The 19240-nt window shown below is 39.3% G+C and overlaps 1 long non-coding RNA gene across 1 annotated transcript; it reads right to left on the bottom strand.

Annotated features, from left to right (window-relative positions):
- Window positions 1-4899: 4899 nt before the first annotated feature.
- Window positions 4900-13616, bottom strand: LOC150068498 (uncharacterized). The gene is made up of 3 exons (XR_016536003.1): window positions 13431-13616; window positions 12374-12463; window positions 4900-4998 (listed from the first exon to the last, which is right to left on the bottom strand). It is a non-coding gene; the product is annotated as an uncharacterized LOC150068498 (long non-coding RNA).
- Window positions 13617-19240: the final 5624 nt, after the last annotated feature.

Here is a 19240-nt window from a genome sequence, read left to right as displayed (position 1 = left end):
CTGACTTCAGGTCAAATAAGATACTTTGTTTCCATTTCAGCAAGTCGGATTTGAGAAAGTAATTCAGGGCCTGGGCACTGTCCCTGAGCTTCTTTCTCTTGCTCTTGCTCTATCCCCCTTCTCCCTTTCCCCCTCATCTGTCTGTCTGTCTGTCTGTCTGTCTGTCTGTCTGTCTGTCTGAAGTCTAGTTCTCTACTACTTGAGCCACAGATTCACTTCTGCCCTTTCCCCCCTTCTTTTTATAGTTAATTGGAGATAGGAGTCTCAGGGAATTTCCTGTCCGGGCTGGCTTTGAACCACAACTCTCAGATCTCAACCTCCTGAGGAGCTAGGATTACTAGCACCTGACTGGTTTCAACATTTTAAAGGACAATAAAGAGATTTACAAGAAAGTTTTTGCATCATCCTCTTCTTTCCCAGTTCTCTCCCTGATTTCTTCTCACTCTTATTTTCTTTTTACTCTGAACAGGATTGAATGCCATGTTTCCTTGCTGTCACCCTTAACCTTCTTATTTATCTCTGCTCAGCCACTCCCAGCCTCACTTTTGGGCTTAACTATCAACCAGCTGGTGATTCCTCCTTACCTATATGTGCATGTGACTTGTAACAAACTGGCATTTCTAATTCAGTAATATTGGCGCAAGCTCAACCTAGCATCATTTTGTATGCCTCATAAACTTGGTGTTGGTCATAACCTTCAGAAATCATCTATTCCCTTTGCCACATTCTTAATTACAACTTTTTTTTTCATTAAGGAATGTACTCTTAGGCTCATTCCTGTAATTCTGGCTACCCAAGAAGCTGAGATAGGAGCATTGCAGTTCCCAGCCAGGGCAGGGGAGACTGTGAAACTCCTATCTTCAATTACCCAGCAAAACTAAGGAAGAAGAGCTGTGGTAAAGAGGTAGAGCACCGGGCTTGAATGAAAAAGCCCAAGAAGAGCATGAGGCCCTGAGTTCTCTCCCAAACACACACACACACACACACACACACACACACACACACACACACACACACCACACACAGTGTTCAGTCACTTCTAGTTTGCATAAAAATGAGTTAAGTAGATGAGTTGTTAGAGCAGTAAACAGATACACTACAAAACAAATAACATTATTTGTGAAATTCAAATGGTGAGGGTAGATGTAAGATCTTTTAATTTTTTTTAAATTTATTCATTTTTAAACTGGATTTTGCTACTGTTTAAGTCATTGCACAAACAAATTTCAATTTAACATGCCGGTTTAGGAGTAAAACGCATGTTGATCAATCTCACCACCAAATCTTTAATCATTTTTTGTGTAGTCCAATATTTCTATTAGAAATGTTAGAGAAAAAATAAAGAAGGCAACTACTCTGAAGGTATTTAGTACTGTGGAAACTTTGTCCAGAAAGCAATTGTTACAACATAAACAGCAAGAAAAAAAAAGAAGTTTATTTTAATTGCACCCCTTTGGCTGTTTCTATCAATCCAGCTACATTTAATTCTTATATTTACTTCCTATCCTTCTAAATTTATTCATAATAAAGCAGCTATTGCACTCAGTGTGTTTATTGTGAATTATAATTGAAAAACCCTTGCAGATTCAATCACTACTTATTTACTGAGAAGCTACTGAAACAATGCTAGTCTTACCAAGATGGAACATTGCTTTGTTGCACTTAAAGACATTTTCTAAGTGCTTGTTTTCTAAAAGTGATAGTAATTAGATTTTATCAATTTCCATGCACCAGAGACAAAGTGTAAAGCCATATTTATCAACAGAAGCAATGAAATGTCATTTGGATATTCATAAAGCAATCAGTCATTCATCAACAAAGCATAATTCAAGCCTCATTTTGACTTTTGCTTGAGAGAGAATAAATCTGTATTTGTATATGCTCCATTTTTAGTGGGAGGAATAGATGAATGTTTTTTTCTGGTCTTGTGGCTTGAACTTATCGCTGGGACACTGTCCCTGGGATTCTTTTGCTCAAGACTAGTGCTCTACAACTTGAGCCACTGCACCACTCTGGTTTTTGCTGAATAGTTCGTTAGAGATAGTAGTCTAACAGGCTTTCCTGCCTGGGCTGGATTCAAATCTGTATCCTGGGATCTCAGATTCCTTGAGTAGCGAGGGTTACAGACTTATGACACTGGTGCCCAGTGCAAGAAGAAATGCAAGAAGAAAGGATTCTTGCCAATCACATTCTAAACCTACTTGTTTTCCCCTAAAAGCGGTTTTCAACCACACAAGAGATATAGATAGTAAGATATGGGGTAATAAAATATATTTTTAAAACATTAAATATATGCAACATAGAAGTAATATTTCCAATGTTGGTCTCATAAAACTAAATAAAATGCTAAAGAATAGACATTGACCAGTTACCTGTGGCTCACGTCTATAATTAGGGGCAACACCCAGGTTCCGAGTTTAAGCCCCAGGACCGGTTTTCAAAAAGTGGAGATTGTGCAATCCAACTCCATCCTTCCTTCTGCCTTCCGTTCTAGAATTCACATTTATGGAGCAGATACATAATGCCAGGCCACGTGCTACTGAGGATTTTACTTCAGGTAGAGAGGTCAGGAAAGGCTTTTCTCAGTATCTAAATGGAAACGGAACGAACGATTTGGACAGTGAGTGGTCATCCCTCATGCGGCAGAAGCAAGGCCAATGGAAAACCCAAGGCCTGGTCAGGTTCCGGGTCTATTCAGCAAAGGAGAAGGCTGACCTGGCTGGAACTGGGAGAGCAGGCGGGGTTAGCACAAGCTTGGCCCGGAGATTAGGCAAAGTCGTAGCTTTCCAGAACCTTTTAGATCATGATGACAAGTCCATAATTAATTGGAAATGTGGGCATAAAACATTTTTGGTGGCTCATGCCTGTGATCCTAGCTATTGGCTGAGATCTGAGAGTCGCAGTTCAAAGTCAGCCCAGAAAACGCAGGGAAGGGGCCAGGGAAGCTGTGCAAGTCTTACCTCCAAATAAAAAGCAAAATGCTAGAAGTGGTAGAGTGGCATCCTCGAGTACAAAAGCCAAATGAGTTCAAGCCCCAGTACACACACACACACACACACACACACACACACACACACACACACACACACACTCGTCCACTCATTAGGGGGAGTTTGTGAAATGACTCTTACCTCAGATCTTCAGAACAAAGAGGCACAGGAGAATGAGGAGACAGGCTGCCCCAGACTCTCACAGAAGCAGAGGATACAGCAGTAAGTAGTGTCTTAGACACACTGCCACGTGAGGGAAGAGAAACGATTGACTTAGGTACATTGTCAAGGTAGAGTCAGCAACACTTGTGTTCCGATTGGGTCAAGGAGCACTGATGAAGAAGATACACTGTGATAAAGTGCACAGTGTGTGGAGTGGGCTAGGGGAGGCTAAAGAGTGGAGAGAGAATTGGAGTAGGCATAAGATACCTGTTGTACATCAATATGGACGCTGAACTCAGAGAGCAGCATTGAAGGCTCAAATTTAGGATGAAAAGGTGGATGGAAGCTAATTAAGCTTAGGGGCCAAGTGACTAAGACAGGATATTTTTCCCCATTTGTTGAAGATGCTTATAGTGAAGTGAGTGGATTACTAAGAGATCTAATTTTGTACTAAACATAGTAATATGATAAATTAAAATTTGTATTTTTCCTATGTTGTTTGAACATGGAAATAACAGGTAGATAAAGTACAATGAGGGAAAAAATGCACTCATTTAATCCCATAGTAGTAACAGAAGGCAGCCACTAGATGGCAGATGTCACCATAGTCAAAAAATAGTGCAAGGAAACTTTCTAAAATCATTTAGACTGACAAGCTGCAAAAACAGAAATGTTATACATCTGGCCTCTCCATCTCTCTAGCTCTTGAAGAATTCATTTTAAGGAATATTCCTATGACAAGTTTACTTCTTCCTCTCATAAACATGGTAGGAGTCACGTTGTTATACACATGATAGATGACTCTGAAAACAATTCTGGAATCAGCTCCAGAACCACTTAGTTTTGGGGAACCACAAAACTAGATTACAAATTACATTTATATGATTGTGAAACTGAACACCAAACTTTTCACTGCTATGCTTTTAAGCAAAATTACTTGGAAAATTCACTGTCTTCTATTTTGCACAGAAAGAAATGGCACAGATCATATAACACAGCCACGTTGAATGAGTTACATTGTTACTAGTTACCTACAATTCATTTTAAGTGTACAGTAAAGAACCAGGCACCAGTGACTCATAATAGCTACTAATAAAACTGAGATTTCAGGATTTTAATTCTAAGCCAGCTCAGGCAGAAAAGTCCTTTGAGATTCTTAATTTCTTAATAGTCTCTCTCTCTCTCTCTCTCTCTCTCTCTCTCTCTCTCTCTCTCTCTCTCTCTCTCTCTCTCACACACACACACACACACACACACACACAGTTGTATACCACTTGTATTTAACCAATTTCTTGAAATATACTAAAGTACCATAGACTGAATGTTATTCCTTTGTTACTTATGAACAACTTAAGAACTTTTTACCTGAAGCTAAATTAATAATCATCCCTTACCACAATAAAGAGAATTTTTGTGCTTTTGTAACTTAGGTAAAATTTCATTTCTATACTGTCATTATAGCCATTATGTAATATTTTTCCCATATTACTTTTTAACAAGGAGGAGAAAGAGGAAAAATGAAATGAATGGGAATTGAATTGCAAACGGAAATTTGATAGCAAACAAAAGGAAAGGATGGAGGGAAATGGGGACAAAAGCATGAGAAGGAATATCAATGTGTGAGAAATCATGCACTTACTATCTGGCAAATGTAACTGTAACCCCTCTATGCATTACCCCAACAATTAAAAAAAAAGAATCAGCATCATAAAGTAAATCAAACTCCCTACCCATTGTCTGTGTCTCCGCTCTGCTTGATCAAAATCCTGCCATTTTTCAGCATGCGAATACTTAATTTTCCTTCGAACCCGTGCATGTAACTGAGTCCCCACTGTCCTCTGAAGTCCTGGAATAAAAAAGGTCTGTGGTCACTGACTTTTAGCATGGCCTCTGCCATGGAGCTCTGCCTGCCTCAAAGAACCCAAGTATATTCATTGAATTCTGTGATTACCACATGCCTGTCAAAAGGCTTCAGCACTTCCTATTTAAATCTACCAGGACACATGTCAGGAAGAATGGATTCTTACCGATTGTGTTTATTTAACACCCTAAGCTTGGCCATTCATCAGGATGCTTTGGGTTAAATGACAGAGATACAACTTGGGGGGGTGTATAAATAAATATTTGAATATATGTATGTGCATATATACACATACCTAGGTATAAATACTCACATTTGAATGTATATTTATATAGCTTCTAGAAGTACATTTTGGAATGTGACTCTGCCTCTGTGTGTCTCTCTCTTTCTCTCTCTTTCACACACACACACACACACACACACACACACACACACACACACACACTCTTCTGCCTCCTGCTGATTTCTGCTTTCATCATCTTTAGCTTCGCAGTGCCAAAGCTCTGGGCTCGCATCTTCTTCCAACAAGCAAGAAACAGAGTTATGTACTGCCATGAACGAGCTCCTTGTGGCCTGAATCACACACCTAACCGTAGACCAGTTTCCATGACTAAGTGAGATGAGCTCCACAGTCCGGGGCGGAGTCTCTCTTGAGATCGGATAATGTGATTGGTATATTTTGGAATGCAAAATGAACTACCCCAAGTGAGCAAAGACTTGTGGACATGCGGAATCACAACTCTCCAGCACTCGTGTGAAGACAGAATCAGATGAAAGCCAGAAGGATCCTATGAAGCTTATGATGAAATTTTCTGATGCCTGATGTGTAAATATCATAGTTCACATATAGATTTCAAGTATAAAGATCACGTTTCCCCTCATTTGAATATGACTCAATTGGTGGATACATACACCAAATGTCATATAGTTTCCTATGAATATGTACAGTATTTTTTGCCAGGCCTGGGACTTGAACTCAGGGCCTGGGCACTGTCCTTGCATTTTCTCAAGGCTAGAGCTCTACCATTTGAACCACAGCACCATTCGCAGCTTTTTCTGTGTATGTGGTACAGAGGAATCAAATCCAGGGTTTCATGCACAGTAGAACACTCTACCACTAGACCAAACTCCTGGCCCTATGTACAGTTTTTACTGTGCCCCAAAACCCATGCAATTCTTATCTCCAAATTATCGGAAGTGAAGGGCAGCTTAAGTGGTAATTGGCCTAGTACAAACATCAATTAATTACATGCTAAAGAACAGAAATGTTTATTATCCATCATAAAAACAGGTGATCAGACATCTTTATTGGAATGCCTTTGTCTCTTCCTTCTCCTGTTTATTCCTCTAAGAATGATCTACCTAAAGAATATAATTGTCTAACCTAAACGATCTTCATTTGATCAATTTGGGGTTTTGTCGGCTCGTATTTGCATTTTCTTTATCTGTTCTTGGACTGTGCGTGTGGATGATCCTAAACCAAAGGCAATAGTCACAAAGGCAAGAAACTGATTAGAAGAAGATTTTTATTTTCTCTCCAAGCTATTTTGGTGAGTGGAGAAACAAGGAGGAAGTGCTTTCACAGCGTTCATCTTCACAGCTCTGTCTCATCACACTTCAGAAGCTGTGGAGATGCCCAGAGCTGTGACTGACTGAAGACGAGGGGTGGGAGATAGCAGGTACCATGTTGGTACCTATTGAGGCCCAACAAGGCAGCTTTTTCTTGGATTTCTTTGGTCCACATACATTGGCATGCTTGTTAGGTGCAGAGAGCTAATGTAGAAAAATTGATTGGAGACTCAGAAGTCCTTGGAAAGTTAGTCCTGCTTAGAAAGTCTGCAAAAATAGCTGAATAGACGTGGTGTGTGTGTGTGTGTGTGTGTGTGTGTGTGTGTGTGTGTGTGTGTGTGTGTGTCTGCACTGGGGGGTTTGAACTTAGGGCTTCAGCCTTGCTAAGCAGGTGCTCTACCACTTGAACCATGCCACCAGCTCTCTTTGCTTTTATTAACATTTCAGGTAGGATCTTTCACTTCTTTTCAGCCTGACCTAGATCATGATCATCTTACCTCTGCTTTCCATGTAGCTTGAGTTAGTGGTGAGAACTACCTTGTCCAGTTTATTGGTTGAGGTGAGGCCTTGCTAACTATTTGGGGGGGGGGGTGGGCTGGCATTGAGCCACGATCCTTCCAATCTCCACCTCCTGAATAGGCCCTGAGTTATGGCAATGAGCCACCATACACAGCCTTGAATAGAATTTTTAAAGAGGTAACTATTTCTCTCTCTCTCTCTCTCTCTCTCTCTCTCTCTCTTTCTCTCTCTCTCTCTCTCTCTCTCTCTCTCTCTCTCTCTCTCTCTCTCTCTCTCTCTCTCTCTCTCTCTCTCTCTCTCTCTCTGTCATGGAGCTTGAACTCTGGGCCTGGGCATTGTCCCTGAGTTCTTCAGCTCAAGGTTACCACTGTACCCCTTGAGCCACAGTGCCACTTCCAGTTTTCTGGTGGCTAACTGGTGATGAGTCTCACAGACTTTAATGCTGGGGTTGGCTTTGAACCTTGATTCATCAGATCTCAGCCTGTTGAGTAGCTAGGATTACAGGCATGAGCCATAGAGCTCGATTAAAGAAGTAACTATTCTTAAGTAAATAAAAGTCCTTTGATATAAAAATACCTTTGTTTCTCTGAGTTTTCTGTGTGTTTTTAAATTATTTCCAAGGAGCATGTATTATGAGGATATTGAAACAAAATGCAGCAAAGTTTTTTTGTAAAATATGAAAGCATGCCCAAATAGATTTGCATCACATCGGAGCCAGTTATGACCTAGCTGAAAATGGGTAAGTTAATGAATCATTCAGTGCTTTACTTTCTTAGCCAATGAAATGGGGCCAAGAATTCTATCTGCCCAGTAAGGTTTTGTGTATTAAATATGAGAAAATGTAGGACCGGGAGTTTGGCCTAGTGGTTAAAGTGCTTGCCTAGCATGCATGAAGACCCGGGTTCGATTCCTCGGTACCACATACATAGAAAAAAGCCGGAAGTGGTGCTGAGGCTCAAGTGGTAGAGCTCTAGCCTTGAGAAAGTCCAAGGACAGTGCTCAGGCCCTGAGCTCAAGCCCAGGACTGGCAAATAAATAAATAAATAAATAAATAAACAAATAAATAAATAAATAAATATGAGAAAATGTAATAAAACATTCACCTTCAATGCAGAAGGTGAACACTGTGTTTTCATTGTTCTTTCTTTTAGCATAGAAAAAAATGTTGAAGGCCTAAAAGCTCTTCACATCTACAAACCCCTTCTGAGGCCCCCAGGTCCACAGGAGTTGGGGGGCTCTAGGATTCTGGGTGCTGCTGCTCAGATTTTATTTCTAGTGCAGGCTATGATCCGAACTTTAGCCCAACATTTTAGCAAAAACCAGGAGCAAAGTGACACGTGTTCTCACCTCGGGATTATTGGAGCCAGTGTGTGGAATCCACACAGAGGAACTTAATGGTTGTGTTTGCCTGTTTATCCAGATTCCTACAACTTTATTGTTCCATTTAAAGGATGTGTGGGATGTAAGGATGAGTAAACATTTCACTCTGCATCTCTTCCATGTCCTCCACATGCCGCCAACCCTGGAAGAACCCCCATTGTACATTGTGAGCCACTGGCTGCAGAGCCCCCAACCTTGAGGTCTCCAAAGCTGGCTGACTGCCAAGAGAGGCTTCCCTTGGAGAGGGACTGCTTAGCTTCTTACTCATGCCCAAAATCTATTTCACAAAACTCAATTCATCTACTTGGATACACTGTAGAGATGCTCGACTAGTTTAGTCAAGATCTTTTGCCTTGGAGTTCTTTTTCTTCCAGGTAAATCACAGAATCACGATGGACAAAGTTTCCTTCTGAATTCCAGCAATGGTTGAGGTGGGGGATGGAAGGCCCAGTCCAAGACTTACTAACTAAATTCTTGCTTTCTAGATACAATAGCTACTACTTCTGGTATTTCGAATAATACATATTTAATAGCATTTATTATGTGCCAGGCCTTGCCCATGAATATTTTATTTGACCTTTATAGCCACTCTGTGCACTGGTATTGTTTGTGTTTGTGTTTTATAGATGAAGAAACTGGGGTTTAGAGTGAGTAGATCAGCCAGCTGGCATCTGAGACATGATAAATAATTATTATGCTTGTACTGACTGTATAATTTATTCACATGATGCAGGATTATAACCAGTGAGCAAAATCAGCTCATCATGTATCAAAATCTACTTGTGAAAGTATACATTCCACTCAATGTGTTAGAATTTGTATTCTTATCTATAAGTAGTTGTACAGTGAATTTCAATATGACATATCAATTTACTAATCCAGTGCATCTTACCCTTTCATCATTTTTCTCTATATCTCCAAACCCCACCCATGAATCTGACTATTGGTTTTTCTCAAATCCTCTTAAATTCCAAGATTGGGTTGTATTACTTTTCATTGTACCCTGGAACTTCTCCTATATTGCGGCTTATAGAAAATAACTGAATGAATTAAGTCCAACATTACAAGGTGGATTTAGCTCCAAAAAAAAATTGATCCATGACATAAAATGTAGAATTTCCAACACAGTACCAGCCAGCTGTATAAAAATTGTGAAGAATCATAAAAAAAGGCGTGAATGGCTAGCATATATGAGGCACAACTCATTATGGATGTGATATTTTCCAGTTGTAAAGTTTTGTAATATCACAATCATAAAAAGGCAAGTTTAATTGAGGTTACAAAAACAATGAATTCAGTACAAGGCCTGGGCTAGTATACCCATTACATTCCTTACTCTGTTGATCATCAGCAGAACTCTGAATTATTTGTCAAGAGGACTCAGTTATATTTAAATTTATTCTGCAATTCAAGCAGAAGTTTCTGTTCCTGATGCAAAATATATGCAGATACAGACATACAAACATAAATGCAGGTGCTAGAGAAAATGTTTGGCAGAATAGGAATGAGTAGAGATTCACTGCCTAGATTTGATGCCTTTCTCTGCCACTTCTCAGTCCAAACAAGTTACTTCAATCCTTTACTTCTCTAGTCCCTCAGTAAAATAGCAACAACAAATTTCTCTAGCATTTTTGCTCTACCCTGTCATAAGCCTATTTTCTGCACTATGTATGGGTCTGTGAACTAAGTATTATTATCATATCAACTTTTCAGATGCTTAACTTATGGCATGAAGGGGCCTAGGCCACAAACATTTTTTAATCACTATGCCCATCATTAGCACAACACACACTTTAAAGGCAGAAAACTCAGGGAAAGCTTCAATAGAATAAGTTGTATAAGGCAATAGGGTTTCATTAAAATTTGAATTATCTTCAACAGGAATGAATTCAACATTTAAAACACAGAGTTCTAGCCATATAGAGATAATTTAGGAAGAAAGGTAAGTGTCATTTAGAGAAGCACACATTCCAGATGTTTGTTGTGTTTTGCAGTGGTTGAAATGAGCACATCTATATTGACAACCACTGCTGATCTGTTGTAATGGATTGTTTTTCGTTTTGAATCTGTTGGATTATAAGAGATGTCTTTGTTCCACTCTGAAGAAAGTTGATGTATTAGAGTGTGGCTCTGAATTGGTAAGGAAAGCTTCAGGTCTGAGAAGCAAGTGAGAAACCACTAGCTGACTGGACTAACAAGAGAGTACAGAAAACACCACCACCACCACCATCACCACCAAAACCTTAAGGGCTAGAGAATATGCTTGCTTTGGATTCAACATTAGTAATTTCTTTATTGTGAGAATGGGGTTGAACTCATGAGTTAAAGACATTGTGCTTTTCCTCTCAGAGTGCACTGTCTCCCCTGGCTGAAATAATGACAAATGGATGCCTGAATCCATGTAGCAAGAATGGGGAGCATCAGAGCCATTGGCTGGAGTAGATGCCGAAGAGAAATGGGATAGAAGAAAACACTTGGAAAGTTTTAGCAAAGCTATTTATTTATTTATTTGTGCCAGTCCTGGGGCTTGAACTCAGGGCCTGGGCACTATTCTTGAGCACCTTGCTCAAGGTTAGTGCTCTACCACTTGAGCCACAGCACCACTTCCAGCTTTTTCTGTGTATGTGGTGTGGAGGAATTGAACCCAGGACTTCATGCATGCTACGCAAGCACTCTGCCTCTAGGCCACACTAGCAAATCCTTTTTAACTTAGAGATGTCATTAAAATTGATTTCTTGTTCCTTAAGTTTTGAATTAATATTCAAAATTTGATTATTCAAAATTCAAATTATTCAAAAATTCAAATTATTCAAATTCAAATGTTGATTATTTTATCATGTTTTTCTCCTTTCTTCCTTCCTTCTTTCCTTCCTTCCTTCCTTCCTTCCTCCCTTCCTTCCTTCCTTCCTTCCTTCCTTCCTTCCTTCCTTCCTTCCTCCCTCTTCTCCCTTCCTCCCTCCCTCCTTTTCTCCCTCCCTCCTTGTCTGTCTGTCTGTCTGTCTGTCTTTCCTTCTTCCTTTCCTGCCAGTACTGGATACTGAGATTTTTCACTGATGTCTGGTGCTCCAACACTTACTTGAGCTACATCTCCACTTCTGGTGGTTAACTGGGGTTAAGAGCCTCAAGGATTTGTTTGCTTGAGTTGGATTCAAACCCATACCCTCAAATCTCAGCCTCCTGAGTAGCTGGGTTTACAGGCATGAGACACTGACTTCTGGCTCTGTGTTTCTTATCAGTGGTACTTGACAGTCATTTAGGGAAGCCTGACTCAGAAAACTGGTTACAGTTTAGTAAGATGGGTTCGATTCATTTTGCCCAAGGGAGCGTCAGAAATCTTTCTAGATTCTCATCTTCACTGCGAAAATTATCCACTTCTGTAATTCCACATTGTGTAATCGCCACCTATTTACAACACCACATACGGCTTTGCCATTTTCTGAATATTTGCTGTTAATGAAGATTAGAAAGCTTATTTTCCAAAGTTTGGCTACTACTATACCTAGGTTTCAAAGAATCAACATGGGAAAGGATGGTGAGCTTTGGCAGAACTGGTGGAGTATAAGACTCAGGCAGGCATGGCCACACTCCTGGAAGGAAGACAAAACTCTGTTATGAAATAAGAAGTGACTGGTAGACCTTACATGTGAAAGGGTTAGGAGCTTGTATCCTTGCCATTAGTGAAGATAATTTGTTTTCATATTCCTTCAGCATCAGAAGTAAGTATCCACCAGGAATTCTCTGTAGGAAGCTGGGGAAACTGGAAGAGAGGCATGTCCACAAACCCTGTGTAGGATTCTTCATTCCACCAAATTTCAGTTTGCACATTTAACAGATCCTAGAGAACTTTTAAAATCTCTTCTGCAAAACTCCACTTTAACTTCCATCTACCCACCTCCTTTTGTGCGAAGTTTGGATATTTGTAGGATATTGAATCTCAATGATGCAAACTTTTCAGAGCTTCCCTTGAGCAATATTCTAGTTCCTGTTTTAAAAAGTGGGAGATGATCAAGTGATATTCAGCTATTTCCTCAAGTTTTCACAATTCTGCATTCAGATTTTCAAAATGAATTTCTATCTTCTAGAATAAATTCCTAATCAGGAGTCTGAGATCCGAGAATCACAGTTTGAGGCAGAGTGCCTGTCATGAATGGAAAAAGGCAAGCACGAGCCCAAGGTTCTGAGTTGTCATGAAACGATAAGACTGCGCATGCGTGGGGGCAAGGCGTGTGAAGGGAACGTATGCAAATAAAAGGGAGACCGAAACTATCAGCATATCAGATAAAACCAAAGTTCAACAAGTGCATTTATTTTAAAAAGTTTAAGACTGTATGGAAGACATGTTTGTGATTTTCTTGTCTAGATATGCACCAGAAGATGTATGCACATAGAACATGGCCCTCAGGAAATATACAGATAATTTAACTAAGTAAGGATCCAATGATTCCTTTTAAAAAATCTTTTGTAGGATCCATTTCAAACATTTACAAATACAGACATATCATTTTACATGTCCTATTGACAGAGAACAGTTATGATATTATTATTATTATTGCTATTATTATTATTATTATTATTTTGTCAATCCTGGGCCTTGAACTCAGGGCCTGAGCACTCTCCTTGGCTTTCTCAATGCTAGTTCTCTACCACTTGAGCCACATCACCACTTCTGGATTTTTCTATGTATGTGGTACCAGGGAATCAAACCCAGGGCTTCATGCATGCTAGGCAAGCACTCTACCACCAGGCCACACTCCCAGCCCAACAGTCACTATTTTTATATTACCATTTCAGTAATGAACCCCATTACTTTATTGAAAGCCACAGGAGCTATATTCTGCGAAACCGAAAAGACTACAAAGAATGAAATCATGAATTAAAAACTCCACAACCCCTCTTCTAAACAATCACAGATCTGAATTGCAATCAAGTAGTCACACACGGCAAATTACCTCGTGGTTAAATTTAGGAGCAGCATACTTCAAAATCTGTAGCCTTGTGGTGTTGAATTTTGCTTGAAATGCAAATATAACAGGGATGAAAAGTAAGAATTCAGCCTAAAGACAGAGCCAAATTCCATCATTCCCAGACCTGAGCTATTTTCGGCTTCTGACTTATCTAGAATATTTAAGGTCATACTACAGAGGAATCATGGAGCTGCCTGGCAGGGATTCAGGCCTATTTCAGGCCGTTCCCACGTCACAGGGAGGAGCATTCGTCAGAGCTCTCTGGCTCTGTGTGGCTGCAAACAGAGAAGCCTCGTCAAGGGTAGGAACAATCAGGTCTTCAGGCCACACTAGCTGCGAATGAACAGCTAGGACCCTTCACCACCTGTGGTTCTTCTCAAGGCTTTCCACCTTGCCAGGGAATCTGAGAGAAGCAGGGTGGAGCCTGGAGCCAGGACCTAGGACTCAGCAAATGGGCTGGCTCCCTATTTTAGCTTGTGGTGCAGGGTGTGCATCTCCTACTGGCCCAGCAGGGGGCAGAAGCTTCACTCCTTAGCCAAATTATGTCTTCATTTATCCAATTTATTGCTACCTGGTAAGAAGGCTCAGCCACAGAAGGGATGGGACCACATCCCCTCCTTCAGGATTATTTACATCGAATGTGGCTAAAACATGAGCTAGGAACCCACCAACACAGCCAGTGTCTCTCTCCAACTCAAGGAAAGCTCTGGGCCAATTAGATATCCACTCTGCTGGTTTAATTCATCAGGGCTGTCCTAATACTAAGAAGATCCACAGGCTTAGTGCATCTGGACAGCTTATCAGCATCACTCCAGTAGCTGGCAACTTGACCTAAATCCACTGACATCCCTGTTTCCTGGCTACAGTCTCCAAGGTGACTGGTCGTACACAGTTAGACTTGAGATCTACTGTGCCACTTCATCATTTCTGTTCTGTCAGAATTAGGAGAGGAAAGGGTAGGGAAATGTTTCAGAGTGGAGATCTTGGGAGTGATGGTTGTTTTGTCATCTGTCCACTTATTCTTAGGCTCAGGTCCTGAAAAAATGAAAAAAACAAAACATGCTTTCAATGCCTCATCTGTACACACAACAGAGCTGAGGAATAAAGTAATTCATCCATAGTTGAACCCATTGTCTGATTCTCTCTCTTAAGCTCTAAGGATTCTCTGGGGATTTAGCTGCATGACGAATGTGGAAAAAGAAACAAGCAAACAAAAAACCCAATCCAGTGAGCAAGACACAGAACCACTTGAATTCATCAGCCTTTCTCAGAACCCTGACCAGTACCTCCCACTCTAGAAAATGGGCTGGTACAGTATCTTAACAAAACTCCAAAATACCACCGAATGCTTAGTAGTTCTGTAGTTCTGTGTCCCTCAAGTCAATGCACAAGAATCAGATGCACAAGAATTCCTCTCCTTCACAAAGAAAATTCCATACTTTTTAAGCAAACCAAAGTTAACTCAAAATGTTGACATTTGTCTTTCAGAAAAAAAATATATATATTTCTTGTGTTCCATTGCTAGGTTTGATTTAGGTGCAGTATATTATTGCATGAATAGCAAAGATTTTAATCATGATTTGTTAACACTGAAGTGGGGTTTGATGAATATTTTATGCATTTTAATGAAGATTTTCAAAAATCTGCTATATACAACAAGGTTTGTAAGATTATTCTTTTTACAAAATGAATCAGAAATATCTCTTTGATGTGGTATTTTTCATATTCCCCAAAATACTTATTTTCTGTCTCACCCTGCAGCTGAGGGAAGGAGTAGGGCATTTTGTCTAACCAGCTGCACTTTAATCTCTGTGGAGCCCAAAAAAGAAAAGCTTGATTTTCCAAAAAGGTTTATAGTCTAGAGACTAACAGGCACAAAATAGAGAACACTGAATATTACAATCTGGTCATGGTGCTGAGCTTGAAGGTCAAGGAAGAGAGAAGCCATTGTTTGCTGTAGAAATCAGAGAACCCTGTGGGTCGAACATGCGGCTGGATAGTTCTACATAAAATCAGTACAAGTCGGCTGATAAAATCACTAGAAATCAATCACCAGGTATACAGACAAACTGCCAGATACAGTACCCAGCATGCCTGGCTTCAAGCAGTCTTTCTCTTCTAGGTTTAAATTGTCATGAGACAAATATACTCATTAGAGACCAAGAACCATATCAGAGCAAAATGAGCAGGAAATGTGTCATACACAAACAGAAGGGGACAACCTGGGATTCTAACTTTAATGCCATAAAAAGTTCATAAATATTTACTCCAAAAATACAGAAAACTATCATTCATCAAAGGCAATTACTTACTACAAGTATTATGACAATATTTTTGCTAGAAAATTTTGCTCACATTTATATTCAAGTTTGAGCTGTCTTTATTAATTACCAAAACAGAGCCATAATGAATAATCTTTTATGTAATTGGTATTTGACAATTAGCTTATATTTTGAATATATATCTATATTAATTAATCTATGCAATTGAGATTTAACAATTCACATGACTTCTGAATGTATATCCATATGTAATGTATAGCTATGTGTTTAATATTTGTATAAATTATTAAAGTAGAATTGCTAGGTTAAATGTATATATTTTCAGGGCTATAAAAAGTACTATTATTGCTCTCTAAAAAGTATCAATTCACATTTTTAAAGCTTTTTACACACCTATTTCTACTCAGTATTTTCAATACTTTTAAATTCCTGCTGTGAGCTCTTGAGGTTGAGGGAGGGAGGGAGGGAGGGAGGGAGAGAAGATACAAATAGAAAAAGAGAGAGAGAGAGAGAGAAGAAGAAGAAGAAGAAGAAGAAGAAGAAGAAGAAGAAGAAGAAGAAGAAGAAGAAGAAGAAGCCACAATTCAATCAGCTTATTTAGGTAGAAATTACTTGGTCTTGCTTCAGCTTTTCAGAGCTATCATTTTGATATAGGTATGATACATGATCCCTTGTAACACTGCTCAGAATTCACTTATGTTATCTATACCAGTCTGGCCTCTGTGAGATTTGATTAATGCCTACACAGGATTGAATGGAAATAATCCTCTTAGTGCTTGGTTTTTGTAAGCAAATGAAAATTAAGTTGTTTCGCTTTTCCTCAAACAAGCAAATATCTATATGTACCTCAATACAAGCCAAGCTGCCTTTCTGATACAAGATAAACATCTCTGTCTCTTGGGTGAATTCTGTATTTCTCTTCAAATCAGATCCCCAGTGACCAGCAGAATGGGGCTGCTTGGCTAAGAGTTCTAGATTCTGCTTAAACATTGGTCTTGTTTCAAGCAACTGCATATCTAAAAGAGCAGATATAGAACAGACACAATAAGGAGCTTCAAGAGGATATGGATTCCACACAGGCACCAGATAACTTAATTGTCTTTATACCACCAGCCCCTCCAAAAGGAAGCAGATATCCTTCATCTTCTCTTGGATATGTGTTCCCCCAGGGGCTCTGCATTTCCAGGACAGGCCTAGAGACTCCATCTGGCGCTTCCTTGAAATCCTACACATCTATCTCTATCACTGCAACTCATTCTTCTTGCACATTAGTTCTTCCTTGTACTGGGGGTCCACTGAAAATCAGCAGTATGATATTATTTTTCTTTTTGCGCTTGGCATAAAAGTTATTTAATAAGCATTACTGGAATATATGAAACTAAGCGATAGACGTCTAGATGTGGAGGATATTGGATCCTGAAATATGCCTTTCACAGCAAGTGAAAATTTCGGGAAGCAGGTATGAAGGGTGAGTGACAGTGTGAGGATGCCTCAAGGGGCAGAGCAGAGCCCGGAGGGGAAACCAGTGAGAGTATAAGGCTCCGAGCTTAAGCTCTGCTACTGGCAAGAAAACAAGTAAATAAAACGACCTAATAAAACAACATGAAGTGTAACCTGGAAGACTGGCCAGGGACTGAGTGGAGTCGTGGGGAGGGGATCACCCACCTTTTCTATTGCCTGGAGCTTCTGGGGGCGGCAGTGCGTCCCACCTGGGGAAAAGCAGAAAGAGCTGACGCCATTCATTTGCATTGATTTTTAGAAGTTTTGATACAAATATTTTTCCAAGAATGGAAAAAATCCAGACGTTCTTTAACACAAGGCCTGTGAGGTGGGGAAAATAAAATCTTCTGTTTTCCTTCTTCGGTATTTGTAGTTACTTATTTTTATCTTTAAGTAGTTGTATGATGATGTTTCAACTTTATATGTGGACACCCCTTCCATCCTTCTCCCCATCTCTCCAAACCCGCTCATCCCTTCAAGCTCCCTGCGCTGATTTCTCACATATTCATCGAATATTATGACTGTATTTGTTCACCCTTGTTCTGTGCGCTCATGTGACCTCTTCTCAATGGCTCTCTCTCCCCCTCCCCATAATACAACAATCCGTTCTTCAGTTCTTAATTATCCCGAGAAATGCATGTCATAAAAATTCTGAAAGAATACAAGTTTATATCTTGGAATAGAAAATGGAACATTTCCACCTAACTGTATCATTGCTGTCCTCTTTATCAAATCGGTAAGAATGTGATTATACTGTAAGTTTTTTTTCTCAAGTTTTTCATAAGACTTCCATGTAAAAAACTCACTGGAAATGGGTTATATATATATATACATATATATATATATCAATCAGTAATACTTTCAACCTTGTTATCTTCATTTTGGAAATGAAATTCAATTTTCTGGAGATTATCTTTAGATTAGAACATTTTATTACTGAAGAAGAAAAAAGAGCATCTTAGAGTGGGAAGAAACCTTGCAACTTTCCTAAACTGACTGTGAATAAAAAGACAAGTACTTGTCACAATACTGTGAAAAGAACTCAAAGTTTGTAATTCAGAGACCTAGGTCGATATTTTAACTTAATTCTAACACTTCATAGAAATTCAAGTAAAAGCAATTAATACTTGAAATAACTATATCAAATGTTTTAAGTAGAGTAGGGGAGTGCCTATGAAAATAACTCTTCCCAATGAATTTCCTAGCCTAGAACAATGACAAATAGCTTTGAGGAAAAAAAATATATTCAGCATTGGAACTGTACTCAGTGCAATACAAGTTTAAATAATATTAAATTTGCAAGTTTAAATAATGTTGAATTAATGTCACTAAATTGTGTTTTAAAATACCAGAAGGTTCCTTTAAGGGTTCTTCTTTCTTAGGCTGTAAGAAATGAAAGGTTTTAAACTCTGTCAAAAATTTTCAGAGAGAAGGGGTTATTGTTTATTTGTTCTTACTTAGGTTTGTTACTGATTTAAGACAATTTTCCTTGACATTTATGGGGGAAGATCAAGAAATATTATTTAATTCTAGATAGCAACATTTTGGCAGCAAACTCAGCCATTAATCTATACAACTGCCCATCTCCTTGTGACAGTGTGCAAAGGAAATTGGCAGGAAAGTGAACCAAGAATTATATGGTGGGCATTGGTTCAATAAGTCTTCCTGTTTAATATTTATCAGGCATGCTTAGGATGAGATGTAACCTGTAAATACAGATTTGTTTCTAGGTCTTGTCTTCATAATATAAGACATATTACGTTCCTCATAAGACTGTGTGGAATTAGGTGAATGTGCCAAAGGAAAAATCAATATGGAAAATAAACAATGAATAATAAAATATAGATTTAAAAAAGGCAACAACTGCACTTTTATTCAGTCATTTGTATCATAGCCTCTTTCTTGCTCAGTCTGAAGGAACCAGATGGAGGCAGACAGATGAGCAAATCCAGCCTGTGTTCACTTATCAGATCATTGAAAACAGATCCAGCCATTTGCAAAGCTCTGGGTTGA

The sequence above is a fragment of the Megascapheus bottae genome, chromosome 1 (assembly GCF_031878675.1).
Source record: "Megascapheus bottae isolate mThoBot1 chromosome 1, mThoBot2.hap1, whole genome shotgun sequence".
NCBI classification, from domain to species: domain Eukaryota; kingdom Metazoa; phylum Chordata; class Mammalia; order Rodentia; family Geomyidae; genus Megascapheus; species Megascapheus bottae.
Note: the sequence above shows the minus strand (reverse complement) of the source record. Positions and strands in the feature narration are given on the sequence as shown.